Below are 23,236 nucleotides of genomic sequence, written 5' to 3'. Positions count from 1 at the left end.
CTAAATGTGGTCCTACAGGGCTCACCGTCCTGACCCGGTTCCTTCTCACTCCCTCCTCGCAGGGACCAAGGTAGGAAAGAAGTGGGTGCCCAGGAGGCCCTGGAAACAAGGGGACCTCCTCCCCTTCATCCGACGCGTTAACGCATCAGAGGTGGAGCGTCCCTCCAGACTGGGGTGGGAGGCAGCTCCCACAGTCACCACAGGTTCCTTAGGTCCTGTCTCCTGGGAAGCGCCTCGCCCGCTGACGGCAGAAACCGTGTCCTACAGGCGGCGGCCAGCACGGGGTAAGTAAGCAAACGTGTGTGATCGAGGAGGGCCGCTGGCCGCCCCTTCCTTGCCGCTGGGTCAGCTCGAAGTCAGGCGGGAAGGGGAGGCACACGGGAGGTGGGCGAGGCCCTGCCAGCCGCCGACCCAGCAGGGACCAGGAAGGACACAGGTGCCTGGTCACCCCACCCGTCCGTCCCTGCACCCCTGCGCCCCGTGGCCCAGGCGGCGCACAGTTAGATGTGATGCGGAGAAGGACGGCCCCTCCACACGGCTTCCCTGCATTCATGGTCAAGAGCAGGAAACGTTTCACTTACTGAGCTGGGAAGTGACTGATGTGATGGTGCGTGAGTGTGTGTATGTGTGTATTCAAGTGTGTGTACCTGTGAATGTGTTCTTATGTGTGTGTTTTTGAGCATAGGTGTGTGTGAGAGTGCATGTTTGTGTGTAGGTGTGAGTGTATGTGAACATGTGAGGGTTTGTATTCAAGTGTGCAAGTGTGAATGTGCGTTTGTGTGTACGTATATGTGGGTGTGTGTGCATGTGTGTGTGCATATGTGTATTCACATGTGCGCATGTACATGAATGTGTGTACACCTGGGGGGGTGTGTATGTGGCGTGCACGTGGGATCTGGAGGAAGGGCCGCCCTTTTTCCCCAGAACGAGGGCAGAGAAAGGCCGGGAGCCTGCGTTCTAAGCCTTTTGCCTCCTGTCCCCAAAGGAAGAGGAATCAGAGATGCCTGAGACGTCCTTCCTCGTTGCAGGCGTGTGGCTCCAGGTTGCCGGGCTCTCATTGAAATCACCTCCTTTTCGGTGGCCCGAGCTGTGGGTTTCATGATTACGTGGGAAGCAGGTTTCTGTCCTGGTAAGTGGGGCAGACGCCAGGACACGGCAGAACCAGCGGGGGTTGGTGCCCACAGCAGGGAGGGTCGCATTGCTCAGGGTCTAGCTTGGCATCTGCAAAACCCGCCAGCACTGCGGGGCATTCACTGGGAAGGCAGGGGTCTCGGGCGGCCTGCAACCCAGGACCCTGAACCTTCAGACGAGAGCGCAGGTTCCATGACGAGAGAGGATCCAGGAGAAAGGACAGAAGGAGGCCGGATCGGCTCTCGAGGCATCCAGACGGTTTTCAGAAACCGGGTCAGCAACGTGGAAAGGGACCTTGGAATGAAACGGTGTCACAGGGGTGCCGAAGGGTCTGGGACAGCACCTCCAGGCGTTCCTGCCGTCAACCCTCAGGAGCGCGGGCTCTCGCCTGGACTCCCCTCCCTGTGGCGTCACGGGGGTGGTCTGTTCTGCACTGAATCTCACATGCACACACGGCAGGAGGTGGGCGCATGGAGAGACCCTGAGGGCAGCTCCGCTCAGGACTCGGGCTTCCCAGGAGAAAGAGCCACGAAGCCCCGCTCTGCCGGCGTCCACGCCCGCCCTCCCTCTTCTGCCACGGGTGGAACCCATCCCCTCACCTGCGCGCCCTGGTGTCCCTGGAAAGACACGTGTGTTCCCATCTGAGGGTCCATGGCATGTCTGAGCTGTGAACTCACTTAGGTACGTGGTGGTGGAGCTGGTCCCCACGTGGTGACGTTCGCAGACCAGACCCTGCTATCAGGTGAGGACAGGTGTCCTCCCCTGGGCCCCTGCCCGGAGGGTGGCTGCCGTGAGAGATTCCTCTCCTACTGGCAAGATGGGGCCTCACCCTGGCCAGGGCGCCACGTTGCCCGTCCAGCTGCACTGGCTCCAGATGCCCTGCAGATGACGCTCGGCCCCTCTCCAGGCACCGTGCACGGCGGTGGCTCAGGGTGGAAACTGGGGCTCCGTCCCAGCCATGCCCTCATTCTGCCACTCCTGCAGCCTTTGCTGAGAGATCTTTGTCGTGCAGCTCCCCCAGAGGAATAGCACACAGACAATGGGATTTATGGAAAAGTCAGACTGCTTCCACTGTCCCATCCACAAGGCTTGCAGTCAACGGGCACCAGGCTGCTCAGGCAGCTCTTTCCCGTTAAGTCATCGCAGCGTTTGGTCGAGCTACTTCCCCTCCATTCAGGCTCTGATTCTGAGACCTCCCTTACTCAGAGCTGGGAATCACAGTGCAGATCACCCATTGAAGGCCGTCTCGTCTCTGGCTCAGCAGCCCCTCTGAACCCCTCTGTCCCCCAGGACGGCCGCAGCCCTGCCAGCCCTGAAGGTCTCTGGGTCAGAGACGATGAGGTTCTCCCCGGACTGGGTGCGGCCGTGGTGCTGATGTGGACGCCTGTGCATCTCCGTGCAAAGGACAGCGACCTGCTCTGCACACCCACACCTGTGACGGTTTACAGGCGAGGCGGCCGCATCACGTCCTGCTGCCACGCGGCTCCAGGGAGCCAGCACCGCGCCCAGGCCACACCGCTCAGCGCTGCGCAGCAGGTGGGCAGAGACGACGTCCAGGCCAAATCCCGAGGGCTGGCCTACAGTTCCTGGGGTCGGGGGAGCCACGGCTCCATCTGTACTTAAGAGGAGAGCGTCTGCGGTCACGGCAGGAGGGGCGTTGCCTTCTGAGCGGCCCAGCGATGTGCTCAGAAATGAAGTCCAGGCTCTCCTGGCCGCGTGGTCCCTGGGGGACCCCCAAGAGCCAGCACTGTCCAACAAGGCCCTGAGGGGGAGGCCGAACCTTCACCTGAGAGCCCCCCCACCCGCTCCGTGTGCACTCACGGGGCCCCAGCTGCTGACCACACGGGTCAGAAAACAGGAAAAGTCAGTATCAGGCACTGGGAGTTTCAGGCACCAGATGAGGACATTTGTGCAAACCTAGTTTTCAGTGATCACTTAACCACCGACCAGATTTCCTGGATCAATGGCGAATACCAAGCTTTAAGTACGCAATCACTTCCTGAGCTTCTGAAGGTGATATTTTGTTCAGAGTTTAAATGGACTCTTTGAACACTTTGCTCGGCGGACAGAAAGTGAGATGAGCCTTGGAGCCCTCACCCCGTCACCACCCACACTTGTGGATTCACCTGTCTGCTCGGAGGCAGAATGGGCTCCCCACCCTCTCTGATGCCTGCTCTTCCTTCAAGCTCATGCTCCGGGACCTCCCGCTGCAACAGAGTACACGTCTGCACACCTAGGAATAGATTTAAAGACCCGAAACAGACTTTCTGCTTTGCAGCGTCATGATATGCCATGGAAACCGCCGTGTGCACCAAGCCGGGTTCTCGTTTAAATAAAGCATCAGGTCAGAGCATCTTCATTTTCTTACATCAAGTTTGCTGTCAACATCACCAAGGCCACAGGTCAAATTTAAAATACCGCACTGTACACTCGGTCTGGAATCAGCTCGATAAGATTAATTCATATTCTTATCCTCATTAAGAAACTAACGCTGAACTATTCTAAATGCGAGCCTTTGACACAGAGCGGGGACTCTATCCGGGTCTACGTACTGTCTCTCTTACTGGCTGAGTTTGCATGTGTGTCTTCTCAGCTGCATTATATCCTTGGAACAAACGGCCTTCCAACGTCAGGTCCCCAAGTGGTCTACTTTCAATCAATAAGGTCTTTCTTGAAATACTGCTGCCCTGATCCTTGAAAGGCGGTGAAGCAACGATCGGCTCGTGCATTCTCAGGGGCTCACAGTGAGCTAAGCAGAAACACTAAATACGACGAACTCAACAAAGAGCTGTGAGCAGTGGGGCCTCAGACAACCTAGACCTCCGCCAACGAGGGAACCTCAGGAGAGCTCTCAGCGTACACCTCCCGTGATGCACACCCCCTAATACACACCCCCCCATGCACACCACCTCCCCCTCTCCGTGACAGAGGACCCAGGAGGTCTGACAGAAGCCTCTTGATCACCAGAACTCAGCTCCCCATGGCAACAAATCCCCAAAGAGCTGACTTCAAACGCAGCTTACAAGTTCTTAATATACAGCCCTTGGGCCATGATTTAAGGGAATAATTCAAATATGGTCCAGGTAGACAGAAGCCAGTGATAGAGAATCAGCAACAAGATTCTTGGGAAGAAAGTAGAGGCCAGAATAGAGCTTCCCTGTTCCAAGATGATGATAGGGGGAGCATCCGGCAAGGAACCTATAGAAGGTCCTTATCAGGAAAAGAGGGGGAGGGGAGAAGGAGAGGGAGAGCGGGAGGACCGAGGACAACTTGGCTATTCACAAGACAGGTGAATAAGGATATGAGGCAAGAAAAGAATCTTAAACATAACGGACACCTGGGCGTCAGAGACAGAGTATCTACAGACAAAAAGCAACCGGCCTCAGACTTATCCTCAGTAACGACAGTTGCGTGAAGGCGGAGGGACGTCGTGCGCAGAGAAAGGAGGAGACCTGCCCTCATTACACACCCTGCCCAGGTGTCACCTGTATGCACAGGCAGCAGAGCAGCTGCATCTCATATACAACCTCGGGGATCAAAGCCCGGGGAAAACTTCCTTAAACATCTGTGTAATCCAGTGAACCCTGGATGAGAACAAAAAACTTACACTTTTCTCTCCCTCTTCCCTTCCTCTCCTTCTTATTTTCTTGAAAAATATTTATTCGTTCTCTTCCCTCCCTTCCCTTGGTCTTTCTTTCTTTTTTTTTTTTTTTTTTTTTTTTGTGGTACGCGGGCCTCTCACTGTTGTGGCCTCTCCCATTGCAGAGCACAGGCTCCGGACGCGCAGGCTCAGCGGCCATGGCTCACGGGCCCAGCCGCTCCGCGGCATGTGGGATCCTCCCGGACCGGGGCACGAACCCGCGTCCCCTGCATCGGCAGGCGGACTCTCAACCACTGCGCCACCAGGGAAGCCCCCCTTGGTCTTTCTTGAAACAGTGGGACCAGTGGGGTCTGCAGAGCCGGAGCCAAGAAGGTGATCACAGCTGACTAGAGGCTCCAGACGCACCAGAATTTTCTGAAAGATGGAGAACATAAAAGAATTCTGTTTTAGGAGAAGTGACAGAAGTTGCTACAGCATAATGTAAATATAACTTTCATAGGCACTGAGAAACCAAAAAATTCATGCCACTCATTTTTTCCTGATATTCACTCTATTATGGTGGTCTGGAACTGAACCCACAGTATCTCCGAGGTCTGCCTGTACATTTTTTTGTTGTTATATCACAGCATATCAAGGCAAAACTAATAACATCAAAGACAAAGAGAAAAATTTTAAAGCAACCAGAGGGAAAAAGACATACTACTACCACCAAAAAACAATAATTCAACTGCAATTGGACTGATAAACACTGAGCTAAACTATTGTTCAACAGGGAGAGAGAAGCTATTTCCAGACAAAGACCAAAAGAGATCCACCTGCAGACCCCCGTAAAATGACTGTGGAAGAACTTCATTCAGTAAGAAGAAAATTAGAGCCAGAGAAAAAATGAGATTTGGTAGGAATGGGGCCAAGAAGCATATAAAAACAACGGTAAATGTAAATAAACACTGACAGTAAAATCCATCATCATAATAACACGAACCGTAATGACTGTTAGGCAGTTAATAACAATATGAAACTAGACCAATACCAGGGAGATGGCAGCCCAGGTATCCCTACTTCCTTGGGTCTTCAGACCAGGGTACCGGTTATTTCAGGTCTTGTTAAGCGGAGCGGGCTTGCTGAGACATTTACACTCAGCACAGGAAGGGTAGACGGAGGACGTACAACTTCTAGCGTCCGAAGAAAAAGGGGGACATTTCGGAAAACCTGATCATTTCCATAAGGGGTAAAAAACTAAATCTAAAGAAAGGCAAAAGGCAGGTCACGGCAAATAGAAGCACAAACAAAAGCTGTGGCTGGAGGAAGTCCAGATCCACGAGGAGCGAGGAGCGCAGCAAACGTACAAAGTAAACTCACCTGTTAGATGGACAGCAGAGCCCAGATCCGTGTTCTCATGGGAACCACCTGGATCCACGGTGGCAGAGCCGACTTGCAACCCGGGGAATCGTGTCCCAGACGGTCCCAGTACCAGACTTTGAGAAATGGCTAAAGCCACGAGAGCAGACGGACGATCTGGGTCTAGAATACGCAGGGTCTTCTTGCACAGTGAACTCGCGTTTCGTGTGCTTATGCAGGACAGAGTTCATCCTCCCCTCTCCTCTTTGGTACGGGCCCCCTCCAGCCTCTTGGGCCCCGGGGAACAGAACCCTACAGGCTGCTACCCAGACTAAGCCCTTTGTTTCCTGTGTAGCCCCACGGAGCCCTGCCCGCTCCTGCATTCTCCGAGGGGGCTTGGAGAGGACACATGGACTCCTAGGAACGTGCCCCCTGACACATTCACCTAAATCCACAAAGATTTGTGTACACGGATAAAATAGCAAAAGCTGGGGGAAACCCAAATGGGGACCAACCACGGCTTGGTTCATAGATCCTGGTGGAGCCGCACGACGCAGCTGTTCAGAAAGATAACGTAGATCTGTAGTCACTGACGTGGGAAGACGCCCAAGACATATTATTAAGGAAAAGAAGGTAACAGAGGCACATGTATAGCAGGATCCAGTTTCAGGACGATTAATTCATGTGCTGTCTTTGCTTCGGTTCAGGCCCAGAGAAACAAAACAGGAAGGGTATCTGCAGGCTCCGACTGTGGCTCTGTGAATGGAATGTGGGCAGGACGGTGGTTGTGGAAATTTTTATTTTCTAATCTTTTCCCACTTCTCTATTGTTTTTTTCACTAGATTGTATTTATTGTACAGACAGGGGAAAAAAGTTATAAAGAGAGGGTTTTTTACTGTAAAGTTATCTTTATATGAGTTTTTAAGTTGCTCTTGTCCTTTGTAATAAGAAAGGATTTACCCTGACACCCCGGGCTTTATCTGATCCGCTTATCTACCCAGAATTTTCAGGAGTATTACTCTTACGCATCTAAGCAGTGCCAAGGTTTCTTCTATGGCCTTTTTGCAGGGAGGAGGGGTGTGGGCTGTGAGAGACGCACTTGGCAAAGGGCTCCTTTTGTGTTGGGAAAGAACTTGTTTTGATTGTACGCCACAGGGTAATTTTACTCCTGTAATAGCACTCATGACTTCAAAGCTAATTTCAATTATCATAGTATTTATGAACAAAGCGACTTCTACCTTGATAAATAAAACCAGCGAGATGATTTAAATACATCTTCACAGCCGTCACCACCCTTACACCACGTCCATCGAGTCCTCTAAAAAGGTTGGTGCAGTGAACGCACGACAGGAGGCTGTTCACACGATTAGACCAAATCAGTGTCTGAGGCCAGGCCGTCGGGCCGTCATCCCCAGATTGCTGCCTGCTGTTCTCGCAGTCACGGCTGCCCACGGGCCTCCGTTCTGAGCTGTGGCCCAGAGTGTGAATGGTCCTGTCCCTGCTCCAGGGATGCTTCCTCTTGTTCCTTTTCCAGCTTGCTTTCTTCCTTTCCTTCTTTCTCTTTCTTTCCTTTTCTTTCATTCTCTTTCATTTTTCTTTCTTTCTCTCCTTTTCTCTTTCTTTCTTCCTCTTTCTTTCTCTCTTTCTCTTTCTTTTTCTCTTTCTTTCCCTTCCTTCCTTTCCCTTTCTCTTTCTCCCTTCCTTCCTTCCTTCCTTCCTTCCTTCCTTCCTTCCTTCTCTCTCTCTCTCTCTTTCTTTCTTTCTTTCTTTCTTTCTTCTTTTTCATGTAAGGATGTTAAAGACAGCACTAATTTCCAACAGGTCAGGGCGATGGGCACCCAGGAGCTGCAATGCTCGCGGCCATTGCTAGGGGATGCGATGTGGGTTCCCAGTGACTCTGCCCCACCACAGGGACTGAAGGAGGGACAGTGATTACAGTGTACGTGGGACGTTTACAGCCTCTCGAGCTTTGGAGCCCTCTTTAATTTAATGCCTATGGTACTACATTACACAAGGTAATGCCCACATCCCCCTCTCCAGGTGATGAAACTGAGACATAGGGCAGGGATGAGGCTTCCCAAGGTCATGGGACCAGTCCGTCCACATGGGAGGAAGACTGCAATCCGAACCCAGGCCATCCATTTCCAGAGAGAGAGTGCTCAACTGGAGACTCTGCTGTGTCCAGCGGAGGGTCACAGACTTGCTAAACATACCTGCCCTGCTGGACAGGGATGTGCGTGGGGGACGGTCACCACCTGCTGCATCAGAGCTCTGCCGGAGTTTGAGGTCAGAAGTGGCTGGACACTCCAGGCAGCGGCTGAGAGACAAGGAAAGGGAGTGAGTGGGCAAGAGCCGCACATGGGAGGAAGGAGGGCGGAAGACAGAGCAGGAGAGTGGGAAGTGGGCGTCGGAAAGGGAGGACACGGGGGTCTCCTCGGAGGCGGGCTCTCGCCCAAGGGAGGAGCAGGGCACTGGCACTGACCATCCCCAGGAAAGGCCACGTGGCTGGGTCCAGGGGGCAGAGGCGGGCTGGGTGCCGTCCCGTCCCCACCTACAGAGGTGCTCGCTGGCCGGGATGTTCTGCACCTGCCTGTTGGTCAGGAGCCAGCGGCACAGACGCCAGGTCTGGCACTGGACGTCTCCTGGCCATGTGTCTCTGCCCCTCAAGAGCTCCCCGCTTCCTGCTTGGGGCCCGGACCTGCCATCCACTCCTCGGGCCATGGGTGCCCTGGTCTGTGGTCCAGGCACAGGTGGGCGGCCAGGTGGGTCAGCAGAGCTCACGCTTTTACATCAGACCCCAGGTCTATAGGGGCCAGCTAGATTCCCCAGTCCCGCTTGCCCAAAGCGCCCCGTTCTCTGGGGCTATGAGGCACTCGCCCTGTTCATGGAGCTGATTCTCCAGCCTCCATTGGGTTTTTTCTCGTCTCCACCAATTAGAACACAGGAGGAGGGTGAGCAATCTGTCCCCCCCAACTCCATCCACAGGGGACACTTTCTCCCGCTGAAAGAACCACAGTTTTAAAAATTTTATTGAAGTCTAGTTGATTTACAACGTTGTGTTAATTTCTGCTGTACAGCAAAGTGACTCAGTTACACATACACGCATATTCTTTTCCACATTCTTTTCCATGATGGTTTATCCCAGGATAGTGAATGTAATTCCCTGTACTGCACAGCAGGACCTTGTGGTTTATCCATCCTGTACACAATAGTTTGCATCTGCTGACCCCAAACTCCCATTCCATCCCTCCCCAACCCCCTCCCCCTTGGCAACCACAAGTCTGATCTCTGTGTCTGTGAGTCTGTTTTTCTTTTGTAGATACAGAATTACGATTCTGTTCCCATTTCTATCCCCTCCCCATGTAATCTCATCTTCCTGCCGCAGGGGGCGCAGTGGGCCAGTCCAGCCGGGGGTCTGCAGCCCTGGGGTCTAGGGCTCAGGACCAGAGAGGAGCCTCTGGGCACACAGCCGGTACCCCATCTGGTCACAGTTTAGGTCCTGCAGGGAGAACAGTGCGTCAGAGTGCAGAGAAGGGTTCCCAGTCCCGCGCTGGGGCAGGGCCCTCTCCCTGGGACTGGCGTGGAAGATGCAGCCCAGCGCCTGCAGCCCTCAGCGTCTGACGACAGGGGAAAACCGGCCTTCGGATGGAGAGTCGCAGGTGACCAATGGCCGGGCTGAACCACTGAGTCACGGCATCCACACCCCACGCCCGCCCAGGGCTTCCCGTTTCCTGATGTGTGAGGTAATACATTTCCTTTCTTCTTTTAAAGCCCGTTTGAGTCAGAGTTTCTGTTTCTTGCAGCTGAAGGACCACCTATTTCCTTTCATGGCTAAAACCCATTTACCCACAGTCCTAGAACCATAAAAGCAAGAGTGCTACAGCCTCATGGGGCTTCAGGGATGAACTGCCAACGTCCCCAACCTTCCCGGTGGAGGGAACCCTGACAACGGGGCTCTTACTCCAGGCTCTGAGTCCCCCATGGATAGGAAATCGATGGACAGCTGCTTTAGCCCTGGTGTTTTTTGCTTAAAATGTCTTTCTTAAGAACTCTTGGTACATTGAAATGTTATTTCTTAGGCCTATTAAAATATTAAGTGTATGATTTTGTCTCCTTGGATATTGAGTTTAGGAGCTGTAAATAAGGATTTGTGAAGAGCAATACAGTACCTCTTACTTAACATTATAAATATCCCCAAAGTGGGGTAAGGTAATAGTCAAAACACCGTGAGAACCCAGAAGAGGAAAAAAAATCACATGCAAGGAAATACAAATTAAGATTATCTTAGATTTCTACGACGCAGCCCTCTGTGCCAGCATGGAAGGAAGCCACATATAAAGAGCTGTAGGAAGAGAGAACGTGACCCTCACACCTCGAAGCCAGTCCAGCTTGGATTCCTGCGTAAAGACAGGCTTGCGTGTTTAAATCATGTTCTTGTGCTCTCATCAAAAAGATTATTTAGTTAAAAACAACAGGAATCATATCAAATCCACAAGAACTTACAAAGAATACACCTTCCTGGAAAAATTTACTTGAAAATATGTTTCAGCCACTGAGATAAGAAGCAAAAATGAGCTCAAGAAAGGGAAAGTCATCCATGGAAACACTGGCCAAGACCACTGAGACCAGTTTAAAAAAAGCAAAACTTCTAAATCTACCAAGTTCCAAAAAAAAAAAAAAACTGCAAAATAGAAAATGAACAACAAAACTATCAGGAACAGAAACCCCAGATTAAATGAACAAAAGTCAAGAAGTTGAGGGCAGAGGGGTGTGGGGGCAGGGAGGAGAATAAAGGGTCCTTCACGGCCTCTCTCCTGCACGTACGTACACACATGCAGACGCATGCACACACAAAACCCACTTTGTACACTGTTTCAAAAGTGTAAATTAAAGAATTACTTTGAAATCTTGAATATACTCACTAGTATAATTTAAAATAGGATATGTGATTTTCCAAACACCAAAAGCATCAATAGCAAAGAAAATACAGTCCATTTACATGGGTTATGTTGACATGACAGGAAAAAGGAATGAAAAACAGAACCATAAAAAAAAAAGTGCACTGTGAGAAATCAGCTCTTCAGTTAGAGAACATGTTTTGTTCATGCTGTACAGTTCTCCAACTTTTGTATGTTTTCCCATAATTTCAGCCGTATTTTCTTACCACTTGCAGCATCATTGCCTTTTATTTTTCCTTAAATTGATTCACTTTTTAACTTAAAAACATAGTATAGCCTTTTCCTTAAGCAAAAATAACCACCAGGTCATGGGTCTGCAGTATTTTCTTTTCTTAGTACACATTGAAACAAATAACCATTAAGATAAAAGCATTCAGTATAAAGAAGGTGTGGTACATATATACAACGGAATACTACTCAGCCATAAAAAAGAATGAAATCATGCCATTTGCAGCAACATGGATGGACCCAGAGATTATCATACTAAGTGAAGTAAGTCAGAGAAAGACAAATACCGTATGATATCACTTATATGTGGAATCTAAAATACGACACAAATGAACTTATCAACAAAACAGAAACAGACTCAGAGACATAGAGAACAGACTTGTGGTTGCCTAGGCGGGGGTAAGGGTCAGGAGGAGGGGTGAGGGATGGTTTGGGAGTTTGGGGTCAGCAGATGCAAACTATTATCTATAGGATGGATAAACAACAAGGACCTACTGTAGAGCACAGGGAACTATATTCAGTCTCCTGGGATAAACCATGATGGAAAAGAACATGAAAAAGAATGTGTATACGTGTGACTGAGTCACTTGCCGCACAGGCAGAAATTAACACAACATTGTAAATCAGCTGTACTTTAGTGAAAGAAATTTTAGAAGAAGATAAAAGCATTCATACACGGACTACCTAAAGTTATTTTCTAAATTACCAGTCATATATTCCACACTTGGGAAACACTTATCTTGGAAAATATTAATAAATAATATTTGATAAGTTCAATCCATTTTGTCTTTACTCATTACGAGTACCCAGAAGAACATAGATGGTTTTAGCAGTATATTTAGCAGTGGCTTTTGAAATGTGAGGGGTTTTGTTCTGTTTTGGTTTGTTTTGTTTTTGCAGTACGCGGGCCTCTCACTGTTGTGGCCTCTCCCGTTGCGGAGCACAGGCTCCGGACGCGCAGGCCCAGCGGCCATGGCTCACGGGCCCAGCCGCTCCGTGGCATGTGGGATCTTCCCGGACCAAGGCACGAACCCGTGTCCCCTGCATCGGCAGGCGGACTCCCAACCACTGCGCCACCAGGGAAGCCCGAAATGTGAGGTTTTAAAAACAGAGCCCACGATGCTCCTTAAGGATACACACTAAAAATCACAAAAAAATCAGAGCACACAAACTCATACTGAAACATAAAGAGCTGGAATCGCACTAAGATTCTTTCTGTTGCTGCTAGAGCCCACGGCGTGTTCGTGGTGTGTCTGTGCTCAAGGTGTGTGTCTGTGCCCCGTGTCATGGTGAGGGCCTGAGCCCAGCTGCTGTGAGACCAGGATGGGCCATGCTGGGCACGTGGAGGCTGACCCTAAGCTCCGGCCCTCACGCTGCCTGGGGTCCCATCGTTGGCACCTTGGAGACAAGAGCCTGTGACCCTGTGAGAACCCACCCCCTGCCAGAAACAGCTCAGGCTCAGGGGGAAGGAGGGTGTGTGTGTGTGTGTGTGTGTTTAAGTGTGAGGGTGTGCGTGCATGGGCGCGGCAGCGACAGAGCCCAGGGAGGGTGGTGTCACCGACAGGGCAGAGGTGCAGGGCTGGGTGCTGCCCTCTGGCAGGACAGCGGCCTTCTCTCTGCCTCTGACGGGCCGGGCCTCTCTGGCCGCAGCGAGTCTGTGACACGGTTGATGGCTGCCCACCCCTCCCCGGCCTCCGCCCCGGGTGACTCTTTGGGTTCCTTCCTCCCAGGCGTCCAGGGTGAAGGGAGAGCGTGTGAACGTCCCTCCCAGCCCCTCACCCAGCGGGCAGCTCCCAGGGCACTGGGCTCCTTCGGGCTGTTCTCTGGGTTCTGCGGGGAGGCTCCCCGGGTCTCTGGGAAGCATCTGAAGGTGGCCCACCTCAGTCCTCAGGACACGGCCGGGCACCAGGCTGAGGCCTGGAGCTGCCGTGGTCCCCTCCGGCAGCCTGTGCTTGAGGTAACTGGGTGGCCTCCTCTCTGCCCACCTCCCTGGGGGCACAGGACCACTGCCATCAGAACTCCTGGTGTGGCCCTGACAGCTTCAGACACTCTCTGAGCTCCTGAGGGCAACCTCAGGAAACTTCCAGAAGCTTCTGGAAGGGCAAGAAAGTTCCTTCTCACAGTTCATCTTGTGGATCAGATGTCACCTCCTCGGACGGGCCTTTTCTCCACCATCACATCTGTCCCCTCCAGGCCTCCTTCCTGATTTCTAGGACAAGTTATACTCTGCCCCTTCTCCCCCCATCTGGCCGCGTTCCCCCAACCCCTCACGCAAAGATGAGCCTACACCTCTTCCGGGGCTCCCATGGCAGCTCCCTCCTCACTGTGTGGACCTAAGTGTCCTGGGTCTGCCATAAATACTCAAGACATGAAGAGAGGAATGGTAAATAAAAATGAATTTCAAGGTGTTAAACAGTCTCGGGGTGGTTTCTTCCCTTCACTTCTCCCTGGTTCACTCGAATTTATTTGAGCAAAACTTTGTTTTATTTTATTGCATGACGTTTACAGAAAATGCACATTATAAGATTAAAGTTAAAACATAAATAAAGAACTCAGAGGGAAGGGAAAGGAAAAAGTAACCCAGTAAAATAAGACCAGGGAGAAGAATAACAAACAAAAGAAATCTAAGTAGGCTTCTTCCCCACTTCTGAAGTTGGGCTGAAACGTTAATCAAGAGTTTCCTAGCTGCCAAAGCAAAAAGGAACACAAAGTTGGTCAGGAAAATACTGATCAGTGTTAAGATTTTTGCTCAATTTTGCTCTAAATACACTTTTAGAAAACTCTCCAGAGCATGGAGGTGTGGGTCATAGTTTTCTCCACCTGGTGGGCTTTAGGGTGACCTTTTCCACTTTGTACATTTTTACACCTTCTACAATGAATGCTCTACAGCAAGCATGTCTGGGAGGCGCTACTGTTTTCTCATCAGTTATCCATTGCCATAGCGACAACCACAGAAGAAACCACACGACCTCGGGAACAGTCGGTGCCATGTTCTTTGCTCACCAGTCTGGGCGCCGCTATATGGGCAGTTCTGGGGTGAAGGCTCGGGGACACGCGTGTTTCGGGGTCTGCTGGGTGGCCTTGCTGGGCTCTGCTGAGCCCGGCACCGTCTGGAACGAGTGGCCGGCATGGCTCAGCTCAGCCGGGTTCTCAGATAATCATCTCTGAGGAGGCGGCGCCGACAGCCCGGCGACCACGGGGACCTGGTTCTATTTTAAGGACCGTGAAGCCAGGCTCAGAAGCTGTGGTTGGAGTGTCGCGCTCTGAGAGCCGTGGCATTTTGCTAACTTATCCTGTCAAGGTGCCTGCACGGCGGGGACAAGGAAAACGCTACAGCACCGGGGGGCTGAGCGGTGATACCACTGCTGCGCACTAGGGCGGCGGCTGCGCCAGACGAGGTCAGTGTCACCCCGGCTGTTTGCCTCCGGAAGGAAGGGCTGGGGAGGACTCCCGGGCTGGCCTCTGCCGGAGCAGCCCGTTTTCTCAGACACTGTGGATGGGCGGAGCTGTGTCACTGGCCTCGGGCGGGTGCCAGGGCCACTGGACATCACCCGTGAGCCCCTCAGGAAACCAGCAAGAACACGGCAATCAGAAGCCCCAATTCAAAACTGGCTGAAAGCTTAAAGCATCTGGACAGTCACTGAGGATGCATGTGTGGCCAGGGATCCCCTGAAAACCTTTCTACACCCCAGAAGATGTCACCGGAGTGGCTGTAGGAATATCCCAGAGGCAACCCAGGCTCCCTAACCCACTGCCCCCCACCCCACCCACTAGGGCCGCCTCCCTCTCCCAGGAGCCCCGCACAGCCAGCAGATGCCCCAAAGCACCAGTATTTTATCCAGGCTGCGCCTTCCCAGGCCGGCACCCTTGGGAGCACGTACTGAACTTCACTTGGATGTTTCTTTCCTTGTGGGATAATCCCGTCTGCACCTTCTCCTGGGCCTGTTTTGCGGCCCAGCTCCAAGAATAGATTATGCCAGAGCATTGGGCACCTGCCCCGTGGCCTGGGAAGAGCCCCACTTTTCCTACTATCCCATGGGGACAGAGAGAGCAGGGGTGCAGGCATGGGCAGGCTGTTTATCCGACATGTTTAGGGAGCTCTTCCAAACCGTCCTGGGTCAGTCTTGACTTTGGTGCTAAAACTCGGGAAGGGAGAGAGACAGAAGGAGGAAGGGGGGGTGGGTGGGAGGAAAGCAGGTTTCAGAGCGGTCAAGTAATTGACCTGATGCCACAGCTCACAAGTCTCAGAGCTGGGATTTAGACCCAGGCCGGCCTGACCCTAAAGCCAGTGTTCTCCACACTAGTGAAAGAAAAATAAGTGAGAGAAGGGAGCCATTAGCATCAATAACTCTGGTTTCCTAAACTCTGATCCAGAGAAAATTGTGCAGGTACCCTGGGGTCTAGGAATTCCCTCGCAAGCCCATTCATTTGTTCCTTCATGATCAGCGCGGGAGGGATAAAATGAGGAGTGTGACATTATGCAGTCCCAGTTTTAAAAGCTTAGAGCTAATTGAGAACATAAGACGCACGTCTATAAAAGTCCAGCAACTTAAATGGGAAGCAGGACAGCAAGTCCCAACCACATGCAGCAGATGTGGTGACAATATTGGCTCATTAAAAAGCTGGGACCTGGGGCCACCCCAAGAACTTTATTTTCCTGATGTGAGAGTTTATTAACATGAAAAGTCTTTCAAAGATACACAAACAGCGCATCTGCTTTATGCCCTTGAGGACTTGCCCTCATGGACAGCAGTGAGGTGTAGGGCTGACCGCTCTGGTGGGGCGGGGGCTGGGGAGGGTACAGGAACTCGAGGAGCAGAGCTGAGAGTCCCGGGGACTGGGGGCGGGTCTGATGGGGTTTGGGAGGGAGGGGCCCTGAAGACAGGACCACATCCCATTCTTCGTCATATTCCGAGTGCCAGGGAGGTTTTGGGCACCTGGAAACTGCCTGATTGTCTTTTAGACAAATGCATTACATGTGCACGGGTTGGAATTCACCTGGCACATTCCTGCAAGAATGAAACTCAATCACACCCACGGTACATTGGGTGTGAACATCAGAACCAACCTTCCCTTGATATGTTTGTTCCAAATAAGGCATTCTCTCCCAACAAGTCCTTGAAGTCTCCTAACAGGTTAGCTTAGGACTAGTTAATGACTACTTTTTTATGCAAAAGGAGCTTTGTTTTCTAAAAGAGTGTGTCCTTAGGATTAAAGGGGAAAGAAACTCTGGACCACCCCTAGGTTACCCAACAACGTGGCTAGGAGGCCATCAACTCAGGAACTGGACAGCTAGCATTTCCCAGAGTTTCTGGAAGGCTCTCCTGAGGGAATAGGTGAGGTGGTGCCCATGAGGGCTTGTCCGGTGCCACCATGTGCCAGACACGGGGCCAAGTCAGTGCTCTCTGTCTGCATTCCGATTCAGCTCACTCCACCTCCCACAACCTCTCTGTGCAGGCCTGGCCAAAGGAGGAGGAATTCTTGTTAAAAAGACAAGGAAGGCGTCAGTGGTCCCTGGGGTCTCCAGGACCAGCCCTCCACTGGGCCACTGGGCCCAGGAAGCCCCTTCCTCGGGCCTCAAAGTGGTTTCACTGCATCCAGGGAGCCCAGCCCATCCTTTGAGGGACAGTGTGGCCCCCACAGCCCAGGGACTGGTCCAGTGCAGCCAGCCTGGCCCAAGGTCGGCCCAGTCAGCCCAGGTCAGCACCCAGCTCCTCCTGTGTTGTGGGCCCCTGACCACCCCCAGAGGAGGACCGACCACGGGGACATGTCCGCGGAGTCAGCCTGGCTCTCCAGCCTCCACCAGGGTGATGGATGCCTGGTCTGAGAGAACTGGGAAAAAAGAGGGAAAGAGAGAGAAGAGAAGGGAAGGGAAGGGAAGGGAAGGGAAGATAAGAGAAGGAAAAAAGAAGACATCATCATGACAATGAAAACACAACGACCCAAAACCTATGGGATGCAGCAAAAGCAGTTCTAAGAGGGAAGTTTATAGCAATACAATCCTACCTCAAGAAAAAACAAACATCTCAAATAAACAACCCAACCTTACACCTAAAGCAATTAGAGGAAGAAGAACAAAAAAACCCTAAAGTTAGCAGAAGGAAATAAATCATAAAGATCGGATCGGAAATAAGTGAAAAAGAAATGAACAAAATGATAGCAAAGAGCAATAAAACTAAAAGCTGGTTCTTTGAGAAGATAAACAAAATTGATAAAGCATTAGCCAGGCTCATCAAGAAAAAAAGGGAGAAGACTCAAATCAATAGAATTGGAAATGAAAAAGGAGGAGTAACAACTGACACTGCAGAAATACAAAGGATCATAAGAGATTACTACAAGCAACTATATGCCAACAAAATGGACAACCTGGAAGAAATGGGCAAATTCTTAGAGAAGCACAACCTTCTGAGACTGAACCAGGAAGAAATAGAAAATATAAACAGACCAATCACAAGCACTGAAATTGAAACTGTGATTAAAAATCTTCCAACAAAAAAAAGCCCAGGACCAGATGGCTTCACAGGAAAATTCTATCAAACATTTAGAGAAGAGCTAGTACCTATCCTTCTCAAACTCTTCCAGAATATAGCAGAGGGAGGAACACTCCCAAACTCATTCTATAAGACCACCATCACCCTGATACCTAAACCAGGGAAATATGCCACAAAAAGAGAAAACTACAGGCCAATACCACTGATGAACATAGATGCAAAAATCCTCAACAAAATACTAGCAAACAAAAACCAACAGCATATTAAAAGGATTATACACCATGATCAAGTGGGGTTTATCCCAGGAGTGCAAGGATTCTTCAATATATGCAAATCAATGTGATAGACCATATTAACAAACTGAAGAATAAAAACCATATGATCATCTCAATAGATGCAGAGAAAGCTTTCAACAAAATTCAACACCCGTTTATGATAAAAAAAAAAAAACCTCCAGAAAGTAGGCATAGAGGGAACCTACCTCAACATAATAAAGGCCATATATGACAAACCCACAGCAACATCATTCTCAATGATGAAACACTGAAACCATTTCTGCTAAGATCAGGAACAAGACAAGGTTGCCCACTCTCACCACTATTATTCAACATAGTTTTGGAAGTTTTAGCCACAGCAATCAGAGAAGAAAAAGAAATAAAAGTAATACAAATCAGAAAGGAAGAAGTAAAACTGTCACTGTTTGCAGATGACATGATACTATACATAGAGAATCCTAAAGATGCTACCAGAAAACTACTAGAGCTAATCAATGAATTTGGTAAAGCAGCAGGATACAAAATTAATGCACAGAAATCTCTTGCATTCCTATACACTAATGATGAAAAATCTGAAAGAGAAATTAGGGAAGCACTCCTATTTACCATTGCAAAAAAAAGAGCAAAATACCTAGGAATAAACCTATCTAAGGAGACAAAAGATCTATATGCAGAAAACTATAAGACACTGATAAAAGAAATTAAAGATGATATAAACAGATGGAGACATACACCATATTCTTGGATGGGAAGAATCAACACTATGAAAATGACTCTACTACCCAAAGCAATCTACAGATTCAGTGCAACCCCTATCAAACTACCAATGGCATCTTTCACAGAACAAAAAATTTCTCAATTTGTATGGAAACACAAAAGACCCTGAATAGCCAAAACAATCTTGAGAAAGAAAAATGGAACTGGAGGAATCAGGCTCCAGGAATTCAGACTATACTCCAAAGCTACAGTAATCAAGAAAGTATGGTACTGGCACAAAAACAGAAATATAGATCAATAGAACAGGATAGAAAGCCCAGTGATAAACTCACGCCCATATGGTCACTTTATTTTTGATAAAGGAGGCAAGAATATACAATGGAGAAAAGACAGCCTCTTTAATAAGTGGTGCGGGGAAAACTGGACAGCTACATGTAAAAGAATTAAATTAGAACACTCTCTAACACCATACACAAAAATAACTCAAAATGAATTAAAGACCTAAATGTAAGGCCAGACACTATCAAACTCTTAGAGGAAAACATAGGTAGAACACTCCATGACATAAATCACAGCAAGATCCTTTCTGACCCACCTCCTAGCGAAATGGAAATAAAAACAAAAATAAACAAATGGGACCTAATGAAACTTCAAAGCTTTTGCACAGCAAAGGAAACCATAAACAAGATGAAAAGACAACCCTCAGAATGGGAGAAAATATTTGCAAATGAAACAACTGACAAAGGATTAATCTCCAAAACATACAATCAACTCATGCAGCTCAATATCAAAAAGCAAACAACCCAATCCAAAAATGGGCAGAAGACCTAAATAGACATTTCTCCAAAGAAGATATACAGATGCCAACAAACACATGAAAAGATGCTCAACATCACCAATCATTAGAGAAATGCAAATCAAAACTACAATGAGGTATCACCTTACACCGGTCAGAATGGGCATCATCAAAAAGTCTACAAACAGTAAATGCTGGAGAGGGTGTGGAGAAAAGGGAGCCCTCTCGCACTGTTGGTGGGAATGTAAACTGATACAGCCACTGTGGAGAACAGTATGGAGGTTCCTTAAAAAACTACAAATAGAACTACCACATGACCCAGCAATTCCACTACTGGGCATATACCCTGAGAAAACCATAATTCAAAAAGAGTCATGTACCACAATGTTCATTGCAGCTCTATTTACAATAGCCAGGACACAGAAGCAACCTAAGTGTCCATCATCGGATGAATGGATAAAGAAGATGTGGCACATATATACAATGGAATATTGCTCAGCCATAAAAATAAACGAAATTGAGTTATTTGTAGTGAGGTGGATGGACCTAGAGACTGTCATACAGAGTGAAGTAGGTCAGAAAGAGAAAAACAAATACCGTATGCTAACACATATATATGGAATCTAAAAAAAAAAAAAAAGTGGTTCTGAAGAACCTAGGGGCAGGACAGGAATAAAGATGCAGACGTAGAGAATGGACTTGAGGACACGGGGAGGGGGAAGGGTAGGCTGGAACGAAGTGAGAGCGTGGCATGGACATATATACACTACCAAACGTAAAATAGCTAGCTAGTGGGAAGCAGCCGCATAGCACAGGGAGATCAGCTCAGTGCTTTGTGACCATCTAGAGGGGTGGGATAGGGAGGGTGGGAGGGAGATGCAAGAGGGAGGAGTTATGGGGATATATGTATATGTGTAGCTGATTCACTTTGTTATACAGCAGAAACTAACACAGCAATGTAAAGCAATTATACTCCAATAAAGATGTTAAATAAACAAATAATTAATTTAAAAGAAAAAAAAAAAGACAAGGAAGATGACAACCAGAAACACTGAGGACTACATCTCAGCCCAGAGGGACTCTCCGGGCCTGCAGCAAACCAGCTCTGCCTGTCGGCCCGGTGTCGTCATGTGATGATTCAGGGCTTTGTATCGTCCCCGCCTGTCTACTCATGAAAGCTCATCAGAGAAAGACAGCACGCAATTATCTCCCTCCAGTTTCAGTCCTGTCTCTGTGCGTTCCGTCCAGCTGGAATAATACACATGTGCCCTGAGCGTCTTCCCGATGCAAGCGCTTCACGAATAATGATTTAGCTTTGCGGGGAGTATGGGATCTGTGCTCATAGATGACACACAGGACACATTCGTCTGCTTCCTTACCTGGGGGACACAATCACCCTGGGTCCCTTGCGCCTAAGTGCCTCTCAAGCTCGGGCTTTCCCCGCGGGCCAAGGTCACTGTCACCGTTCAGCATCACATATCAGGCACCCACCAGCTGGGATTCAGCGACACCGGAGGAAGACGTAAGAGCCTCTTTCTCTGCATTTCAAGGAAAAGCTATTAAAGAAACACATAAATAAATCCTCAGCATCTGGAATTTGCATAAAACCAAGGAAGAAAAGTGGAATTCTAGAAGGTTGGTTGAAATTTAAGTGTCACGTCAGGTTTCAGGGGCTTGGGGTGTTGTTCTGAACTTCCATAGTTTTCACTTTGATGGCGTTATTATACACTAGAAAAAACCCAGCATGACACAACCAAAATTAGGCAGGAAGTTTGGGTTTCCATGTACAAATTGAATAATAGGCACCATGTCTAGATAATGTGAATTTCTCAGTGAAAGATGGAATACGAAATCTAATCAATTTCATCAACCATTTTCAAAATGAGACTTTTGAAATTCGAGCCTATTGCAAGGGGTGTGCCCCTCTGGGTCCCCAAATGCAGTCTATTAATAGAAGCTCGGAACCACGGGAGAGGTGAAGAGTGACAGCATGAGAACATTAGCTGAATATTTCGGTTTTCCTCTTGGCAGGTGAAGGTTGCTGGGGAATCGGGGACAGAAGGGGCGTTCGGGGCGGGGTGGGGGGGGCGGTCAGGCTCAGCTCCACGCTGCCCTGTGGAACAGGTCTAATGGCTCTGAACCTCTTTGCTCCTTTGCTGCTGCGAGGCTGAGCTGATTAACTGTGGGGAGGGCGTATTTCCCCTCCCCAGGCATGGGGTTACTGAGTGTGCTTTCTCTTTCTTTCTACTGTAACCCCCTATTTATCGACCTCCCTACTTCTAGTTATTTTCCCAGCCCAAATAGCTCCTTGCTGTATGCAGTCGATAGAGCCAGACGGCGTGTTTTCATTTTTCCTATGAGCGTGGGCCCAGCGTGATGGCAGGCCCATCGCCACGATCACCCGAGGCCGTGTTCTCCCCTTTCAAGTGTGAAAGGCCCAGATTACACAGCTACCACATAAACAGCAGACTTGGGTTTGGAATCCACGTCTTTCTTCGCTTTCCACGGCTTATTTCCATTAGAACTCACTCACTGAATTTGTATTAATGCGTTCATTCAGTGCGTGTTTATTGCCTCCTATGAGCCAGGCACTGCCATGAGCCAGATAGAATAACCCCTCGCCTCATGGACTTTACGCTCTAGCAAGAGAGACAGATAAAGACCATGCAACGGGCACACGGACAGGATGTGGATGGTGGCACAGTCCGTCAGGCTGGGCGAGGGCAAGGGGAGCTGTGGACGGTTGCAATTTTCAATAAGGCGGCCAGGGTAGGCCTCACTGCAGAGTGACAGCTGAGCAAGGACTTGAAGGTGGGGGATTAGCACGGGGCTATGGGGGGGGGGGGGCTTCCAGGTGGAGGGAGGGGCATCGCCAGGCCCCAGGTGGGAGCCCCCATGTGCAGCAAGTCAGTGTGCAGGGGGGAGCGGGGAGGGGCGGCAGGGGGGAGGGGGGAGGGGCGGCGGGGGGGAGGGGGGAGGGGCAGCGGGGGGGAGCGGGGAGGGCGGCGGCGGGGGGGGGAGAGGGGAGGGGCGGCGGGGGGGAGCGGGGAGGGGCGGCGGCGGGGGGGGAGCGGGGAGGGGCGGCGGCGGGGGGGAGCGGGGAGGGGCGGCAGGGGGGAGCGGGGAGGGGCGGCGGGGGGGGGAGCGGGGAGGGGCGACGGGGGGGCGGGGAGGGGCGGCGGGGGGGAGAGGGGAGGGGCGGCGGGGGGGAGCGGGGAGGGGCGGCGGGGGGGAGCGGGGAGGGGCGGCGGGGGGGGAGAGGGGAGGGGCGGCGGGGGGGAGGGGGAGGGGCGGCGGGGGGGAGCGGGGAGGGCGGCGGCGGGGGGGAGAGGGGAGGGGCGGCAGGGGGGAGCGGGGAGGGGCAGCGGGGGGGGGGAGCGGGGAGGGGCGGGGGGGGCGGGGAGGGGCAGCGGGGGGGAGCGGGGAGGGCAGCAGAGGAAGTCCAGGTTAGAGAGCGGAGCCCCGGAGCCGCTGGACAGCTGTGAGGCCATTGGCTTTCATTCTAATTCACTGCAAGTTCCCCGGCTGCTTTGTGGGGAATCAATTCTGGGGGGCAAGTCACTCAGTGGAAAGACTGATACAGAAGCCCCTTCCAGCCATGCTGGCAGGAAACGACGGTGGTGCGAAAGGTGGAAGGAGTGTGAGGTCCGGACCTGACTGTTGAAGGGGAGCCACTTTCCCAAAGACAGGATGTGGGGGGG

The 23,236-nt window shown here is 50.6% G+C and overlaps 1 long non-coding RNA gene across 4 annotated transcripts in view; it reads right to left on the bottom strand.

The window, feature by feature from the left end:
• Window positions 1-8,887: 8,887 nt before the first annotated feature.
• Window positions 8,888-23,236, bottom strand: part of LOC117196260 (uncharacterized) — a 22,648-nt gene continuing 8,299 nt past the window's right edge. Inside the window, exons 4-5 of one of the 4 annotated variants that reach the window (XR_004476353.2) lie at window positions 20,915-21,091; window positions 8,888-17,088 (exon numbers count right to left, since the gene is read on the bottom strand). This is a non-coding gene — a long non-coding RNA (uncharacterized LOC117196260). Of the gene's footprint in view, window positions 17,089-20,517; window positions 21,092-23,236 lie in introns of those variants that run through there. The other 3 variants (XR_007470471.1, XR_004476352.2, XR_004476351.2) reach the window with 3 other exon arrangements.

This window comes from Orcinus orca, chromosome 12 (genome assembly GCF_937001465.1).
Source record: "Orcinus orca chromosome 12, mOrcOrc1.1, whole genome shotgun sequence".
In the NCBI taxonomy this organism is placed as follows: Eukaryota; Metazoa; Chordata; class Mammalia; order Artiodactyla; family Delphinidae; genus Orcinus; species Orcinus orca.
The sequence above is the reverse complement of the archived record's forward strand: the minus strand, read 5'-3'. Positions and strand labels throughout refer to the sequence as shown.